The sequence below is a fragment of the Amia ocellicauda genome, chromosome 8 (genome assembly GCF_036373705.1).
Source record: "Amia ocellicauda isolate fAmiCal2 chromosome 8, fAmiCal2.hap1, whole genome shotgun sequence".
Classification (NCBI taxonomy): domain Eukaryota; kingdom Metazoa; phylum Chordata; class Actinopteri; order Amiiformes; family Amiidae; genus Amia; species Amia ocellicauda.
In genome coordinates, this window is record NC_089857.1 from 2,588,011 (window position 1) to 2,595,906 (window position 7,896).

The following is a 7,896-nucleotide window of genomic DNA, read 5'->3' on the forward strand; positions in this document are numbered from 1 at the left end:
ACAAGGCTGAGAAGGCCTGGAAGCCAAGCATAAGGAAGGCTACCACAGCGGACCCCGAGACCATCAAGACAGAGGTATGTAGGAGCAGTGGACACGGTTCTTGTTTGTTGGGTGGGATAAATAACTTGCTAGTCTTAAAGGGGATTGTGGGTAAACTTGGTGCCCCTGTGATGATCGTGTCTGGACCTCTAATGATAGAGAAGTGGAACTGAGGGGCTACATATGCTCACAAGCACCCACCTCACCAGTACAAATAATACCATGGACTTGGCCAAGGTTTACAGAACTAACCCTTTTTCCTTCCTTCCCTTCTCCGTCCTTTCCCCTTCAACAGGAGATGTTCCGCAGGATGCGCAGTATCCTGAACAAGCTGACCCCACAGATGTTCCATCAGCTGATGCGTCAAGTGACCGAGTTGACCATCGACACAGAGGAGCGGCTCAAGGGTGTCGTTGACCTAATCTTTGAGAAGGCCATCTCCGAACCCAACTTCTCCGTCACATACGCCAATATGTGCCACTGCCTTATGGAGGTGAGAGAAGGAGTGTGGCAGGTGTGAGAGTGAGGTAAAAGAGGGAGGGAGGGGATGGTAGAGGGTTGCGAAGAAGCTACATGGATCAGATTCGTTTTGCTGTGGAATTGTAATTTGTGGGAGCTCAGTTTTGAATGGACTAGCAGATTCTGTTGTTGTGAACTGCATATCAAGAAGTATTGCTGAGATGGTAGTAGTGCTCTCGCCATCACTCACCCACACTCTGTGAAAGCCAAGGTGTCGGTTGTTCCAAGTGTGTCTAAGTGTAGAGTTCCAGTGATGATCTCTTATTAGTGCCATGGTGTCTGGGCCTCTGGCATCTAGTGATGGAGGAGCTCATTGAACACTTTCAGTTTCATCCCTCTCCAGAGCTATATGGCACACAGACCATGCTTAGCTAGTTCAAGTTGCCATCTTGCTTACGGTTTATGTTCTCCCTCCTCCTGTTTCTGTAGTTCCACGTCCCTACCACTGGCAAGCCAGGCGTGACTGTGACTTTCCGCAAGATGCTGTTGAGCCGCTGCAAGACGGAGTTTGAGAAGGATAAGGGTAGCGATGAGGTCGTAGAGAAGAAGCAGAAGCAGCTGGATGCATCCTTGGTAATAAAAAATAAATTGTTTATTTATTTTTTTAACTGAAATTTGATAGTCCTTTATTGTAAATAAGGCACAGGTTGGTTGTGCAATCTCAGTAACTATTTATTAAATACTAAGTTACTTACTTAATGGGAAAAGTTGCATTCCCCTCAGACACAATCTTGTGGATGGCAGGTGAGAGGGATGTGATTTTGATGCGCAGACAGTCCTCGATTGACTCATGTGAATGCCAGTTCCTGTCGTGAGTCTTGATTGCGTTCATAGAGGAAAATGAGGACTCCCAGGTGTAAGTTGATCCAAAAATTGTTAGCACGTAAAACGCAGGTTTCTTTATTGTGCTTGTAAATGCCGGACTTAATACACGAGGATAGAGAGAGTCTCGGGTTCCAGTGGTGTCCGGGTTTTATTGGGGGTTGGATCAGACCAGTAGGGGAACACAAGAAAAAAGGGGAAAAACAAAGCAAAACAAGCACGCAAATGTCTACACAAACAGGGGGCTCTGGACAGTAAGGGGTTGTAGTGTCAATCCTCGGCGGTTAGCTGCCTCGTCGGGGAAGTAGAGGGATTAAATAGAGAAGGCACAGCTGCCGCTGACGACACAGTCGCCTCGGTGCTTATTGCCCACAGCCGTGAGTCCGCAGCCTGTTTGCGAGGGAGCGTCAACACAGCTGCTGCACATGAGCACCTAATCAGTGGACGTCAGCAGCAGCTGTGCCGTGACAGACAGCGGCCTGTCACAGTGCTCTATTCCTCTGAGCATGCCCCCCAAAATGCACACAAGGACTCGGCACTCCTATGCGCATCCCTGATTTGGCTCGACGTCTGGAATTCAATCAGCTCATTTTGACGCTGATAGGGGCAACTGTTTGGCAGATGCAATTACACTATCCATGGGACTTGTTGGTAGCCAATTCCTCCGAAACTGTCACCATGCACTTTTTAAATACCTCCGCGTCTGTGAAGGGCATGTTGTGTTTGGTTAGAACCCAGGATGCTTTTAGGGAGGCACTTGTGAGCTTCTGTTGTTGGGTCAGGCCATGATGGAGGATTCTGCTGCCGTGTGTGTAGCTTGCAGTTAAAGCTTAAAATGTTCTGCATCAGGCCTCTGTCTAGGGTGGGAAGGCCACTTTGAAAGTACCATGCTTAGATTCATAATGTCGTATGAGATTGTATTCTTTGCAAACAGTGACATTTTCATTTGCATTGTCCCCACCAATATATCACTGTAAACATAACTATGTAATTTCAAAAAAAAAACTGGCTCATGATGTAGGTACAGTGCATGTGTGGGAATATGACAGAGTCTGTCATTGGTGGCTGACCTCCAGTAAGTAGTTCAAACAAAGGATATGTTAGACATTTCTTTACTTCTACCAAACAATACAATGAAACACAATTATAATCGACACGTCTTCATTTTCCCTGCATTGAATTACATACAGGTCACTCTTTATGTTGGCTAGTGGATAGCTGACATTTGCTAGCTACAGTAACATCAACCAGTGTTTGCAGCTGTTTGAATTTGAGTCAATGAGAGACGCTAGCAATGCAATGTAGTGTTCCTTAGCTGGCAAGGTGACAGAGTGTTCGTGTCCACCGTCTGAAAGGCACTTAATGCACGCAGCTAATATGAGGTTAATCCAGTCAATCGCACCATAGCGATTTCATTTTATGTTGGCAGGGTTCATATACACAATAGCTGAATTTGCTGTATTAAGTAACAGATAATAAACAAAACCTAAACACATATGCCTATCGTATATAATGTTTAACTGCTCAGTGTATGTTTTAGTGTAGTAGTAGTAGTCTAGTGCTTGTGACTGTTTTGTGCGCAACTGTGCACTTGTCTAAATTCATGCCTTGACTATGTTTTCTCGATTGTTACATAAAAATCATGGCTTATTCTAGTACATAATGGCTTTTATATACAATTCCCCAATTCCAAAAAAGCTGGGACAGTATGGAAAATGCTAATAAAAGAGGAGTGATTTATAAATGTTTTTTGACATGTATTTAAACAAAAAACGTATAAAGACAAGGGGCTGGTTGCACAAAAGGTCTTAAATGCTTTTAAGACTATTTTTTAGGTCTTAGACTTAAATTTAAGCCCAACATAAATAGGCCTGTTGCACACAAAAAAATAAATCAGTTTGGTCTTAAATTTAAGTATTTTTTTAAGCCTACTCTACACCAGGCTTAAATGGGAAAAAGGTATCTCTTGCTATAGAAACTGACATGAAACCAACATGGCAGCACATTTGCCAGGTAATTTAGATTTTTTTATATGAAAGGGCATACATACAAAGTAATGGAAGTTTAACTAATAATAGTTTCAACTAATTTGACACAGACATTTTTAAGTTAATTAATAAAAACTGTATTCATATTTTAGGTGGACTATTACAATATAAATTCAAATATATTATCTAGAATCTATTATAAAGAATGACAACTGTATTAATAACCAACAACTCTTAATACATTACAATGATACTTTTCTCCTTCCCCTTTTAACTCGAATCTTGCCATTTTTAACTTTAACATTTTGATTTCTAGTTTTTCCCTTTACAACAAAAGATTTAAAGGTCCTCTCTTTAAACCTAGTTTTTATTTTTTTGGTTTGAATGGGCCAACATCTTCAGAAAATGGAATTAAATAAGTAAATGTCCTGTTGTAATGTTGTCTGTAAAACAGCTGTAAAATAAGCAATATATATTAATAATTGTAACTATACAAATAGGCATACTTTAAAATTTGTATTTGTATTAAACACCACTCCAAAACAATATGCATATTATGTGATGCATTTATATATTTTTAATATAACAAGTGTTTCAACTATTATATCAGATGATAGAGCACAGTGAGGTTTGTCTCTCTGTGTGGTTTGCAGAAGCTGTCACTGTAACTAGAGGGTTAAGAAATGTGATGAGGACAAGCAGGAAGTGTTCGCCCCTCTCAACGTGCTTATTAAACGTAGATGTCAGCGAGTTGTATGTATAAAAACCACTCGTTGAACGCATGAAAACATAGTATACACTTTCTTTTATTGATTGTACTGTATTTAAACATAAAATAAACATTGAAGTAAAACGAAGTACTTTTAAAAAACGAATTTAAATATACATTTACAGTGCGCACTACGGTGGGATTCATGGCATTTGCATTTTGTGTCATTTCATTCCAGGATTTTTCCCCATTTCCCCAAAAATGTTCTTATGATTAGTTGCTCAACTATCGCAAGTTTTTCATCTTCTGTGAAATTTATATTTTTTAACTTTAGAAGCAGCCATTTTTTTTTTCCTTTCTTAACAAACATAATAAGACCAAACTTTGCTGCTTAGCAACATCAGGTAAGCCAGGGCTAACATAGGACCTGCGGGGTTTTGTTTCGCGCAATGGTCTTACCGTGAGGTCTTACATAAGTCCAATTTCACAGGACTTAGACTATGGCTAGGGCTTTAAGTAAGACCTTTTTAGTGCAACCGGCCCATTTTAAGGTAAATGTTTATTTTGAAATTGATGTATGCAACACGTTCCAAAAAAGTTGGGACAGGGGCCATTTAGGACTAATAGCGATGTGACAAGTTGAAATAAGAAGGTGATGTGAAACAGGTGAGGCAATCGTGTAATCATAGTATGTAAGGAGCCTCCAAAAATTGCCTAGTCCTTCAAGAGCAAGGATGGGTTGAGGCTCGCCAGTCTGCCAACAGATGCATCAGCGAATAATCCAACACTTTGAGAACAACATTCCCCAATGACAAATTGGTAGGATTTTGGGGATTTCACCTTCTACAGTGCACAATTTAATTAAAAGATTCAAGGAATCCGGTTAAATCGGTGCGTATAGGGCAAGACCGAAAACCACTTCTGAATCTCCCATCACTCAGACATCACTGTCTTAAAAACCATCATGAGTCTGTAATGGATATCCTGACGTGGGCTCGAGAATACTTTGGTAAACCTTTGTCAGTCAACACCATTCGCCGCTGCATCCACAGATGCAAGTTAAGGCTTTACTATGCAAAGCAGAAGCCATACATCAACACTGTCCAGAAGCACCGCTGACTTCTCTGGGCTCGGTCTCATCTGAGATGGACAGTAGCACAGTGGAATCGTATTTTGTGGTTTGACGAGTCAACATTTCAAATAGATTTTGGACAAAAGCGGTCGTGTTCTCTGGGAAAAAGAGGAAAAGGACCATGCAAGCTGTTATCAGCGTCAGCGTTAAGTGCTGTCTGTGTTTGCAGGGCGAGGAGGCCAAGGGCCAGCGTTGCCGCCGGGCCCTGGGCAACATCCAGTTCATCGGGCAGCTCTTCAAGGTGAAGATGCTCAATGAGAACACCATGCACAACTGCATCATCGTCAAGCTGCTGAGAAAGCAGGACGAGGAGTCCCTGGAGTGCCTGTGCCGACTCCTCTCCACTATCGGCAAGGACCTGGACTCGGAGAAGGCAAAGGTAAGGCCGCTATGCCAAACTGTGCCCTGGCTAAATATCCAGGCACGTCAGACTGCATACTGGTCCTCATATTCTTCTCTAGACATAATGAGCCAAAACTGGGGTGGCCAGTTTGCCAAAAGAGTAAATTCCGTCTCACTGACACTCCTGCGTTGTTTTAAAATGAGCAAACTAGCCTTTCTTCTGCCATCAGTCTTTTAGAGTCACCGGGCCTCTAGACAGTGGTCTGAATAACTGTTTCTGTGCATCTGCAAGAGCTTTCCAGAAGGAATGCTGCTTCACTCAGTAGTATGACGGTACTGCTCTGCCATGCTGTCTGGACTATTTTCTAATCGTTCTGTCTGACCTTTTTACAAGCCCCCCATGGACCAGTACTTCAACCAGATGGAGCAGATGGTCAAAGAGAGGAAGACCTCCTCTCGAATCCGCTTCATGCTGCAGGACGTCTTGGATCTTAGAAGGGTAATGACTGTTGGGAGAATAGAAATCTTCCTTGCTTTCAGCTTCCCATCCCCCCATTCCCTGCCTGCCTCTTGTTTTGTCATTCTCTACTAGTCACTGACTCGTTCTCCCCTTCCTCAGGATAACTGGGTGCCCAGGAGGGGTGACCAGGGCCCTAAGACAATTGATCTGATCCACAAGGAAGTCCAGTTGGATGAGCACCGTGAGCAGATCAAGGTGCAACAGCAGCTCATGAACAAGCAGGACAACCGACGTTGGGGCAGGAATAGTGTCCCTGTCTCCAAGAACAGGCCCATTGACACCAGCAGCCTCGGCAAGATCTCAAAGGTAAATGAGAGACACAAATGCCGCCACCCACTACACCCATCCACTTTTGGAGATTTTACACTCATCTTTTCCACTGTCTACATAACCCTAAGTATAGTGCTACCCAATTAACTTTTATAGTTACTTTCAGCAAAACCCCAGTTTCTGAGCCCTGTTTTGTTGGCAGCAGTTGAGTGGTTTGGCAGGCTGTGTAGTTGTTTACTTGCTTTAACGTTGGCATATTTGTTCTGTGGATCGTGCTTCTGCTGAACACCTCCATCAAAAATATACAGCATCAGAGGTGAGGAAAGTTCAATGAATCTGCCTGCAATATGATCAAGACATGAATGTAACTCCAATAGAATGTATACTTAATACAGCTCAAGAAGGAAATTCAGAGATTGTGTGGAATGCGAATCTATTTAGATTCATGTGCTGCCCTGCCCTGACCAGTCGACTGACTCTTTGTCCCCCCAGCCGTCAGGAATGGGCCCCCGGGGCTCCCAGCAGGGCCAGAGTAAGCAGCCAAGTAAGATCATTACTGGAGTGTCATTCACAGCTGAGGTGAAGCTCAACAAGGCCGAGAAGGCCTGGAAGCCAAGCATAAGGAAGGCTATCACAGAGGACCGTGAGACCATCAAGACAGAGGTATGTACAGGTTTCCTGGAAAAGTCAGGGGAAAAAAATGGCCATGGAAAGTCATGGAAAAGTCATGGAAAATGACAAACAATTTTAAGTCATGGGAAATAGCTACACATATAACCCATTTACAACATACATGGGATATAATGTACACTCTGATACAAAGATACAGTTTCAAGGTGTGGAATAACATTTTAATAAATCCTGTTTAAATTTTCCTTTTAGTACATATTCTGTAATACATGTGGTTATTATGAACGTCTCAGATTAATGTGCCAGATATTATGTACACAGGGATTTCCAAGTCTTGGGACAGTCTGTGTGAAGCGCATATACACTCACCTAAAGGATTATTAGGAACACCTGTTCAATTTCTCATGAATGCAATTATCAAACCAACCAATCACATGGCAGTTGCTTCAATGCATTTAGGGGTGTGGTCCTGGTCAAGACAATCTCCTGAACTCCAAACTGAATGTCTGAATGGGAAAGAAAGGTGATTTAAGCAATTTTGAGCGTGGCATGGTTGTTGGTGCCAGACGGGCCGGTCTGAGTATTTCACAATCTGCTCAGTTACTGGGATTTTCACGCACAACCATTTCTAGGGTTTACAAAGAATGGTGTGAAACGGGAAAAACATAAAGTATGCGGCAGTCCTGTGGGCGAAAATGCCTTGTTGATGCTAGAGGTCAGAGGAGAATGGGCCGACTGATTCAAGCTGATAGAAGAGCAACTTTGACTGAAATAACCACTCGTTACAACCGAGGTATGCAGCAAAGCATTTGTGAAGCCACAACACGTACAACCTTGAGGCGGATGGGCTACAACAGCAGAAGACCCCACCGGGTACCACTCAACTCCACTACAAATAGGAAAAAGAGGCTACAATTTGCACAAG

The 7,896-nt window shown here is 42.8% G+C and overlaps 1 pseudogene; it reads left to right on the forward strand.

The window, feature by feature from the left end:
• The first annotated feature begins 803 nt into the window (after positions 1-803).
• On the forward strand, positions 804-867 carry LOC136757812 (uncharacterized; annotated as a pseudogene).
• Positions 868-7,896: the final 7,029 nt, after the last annotated feature.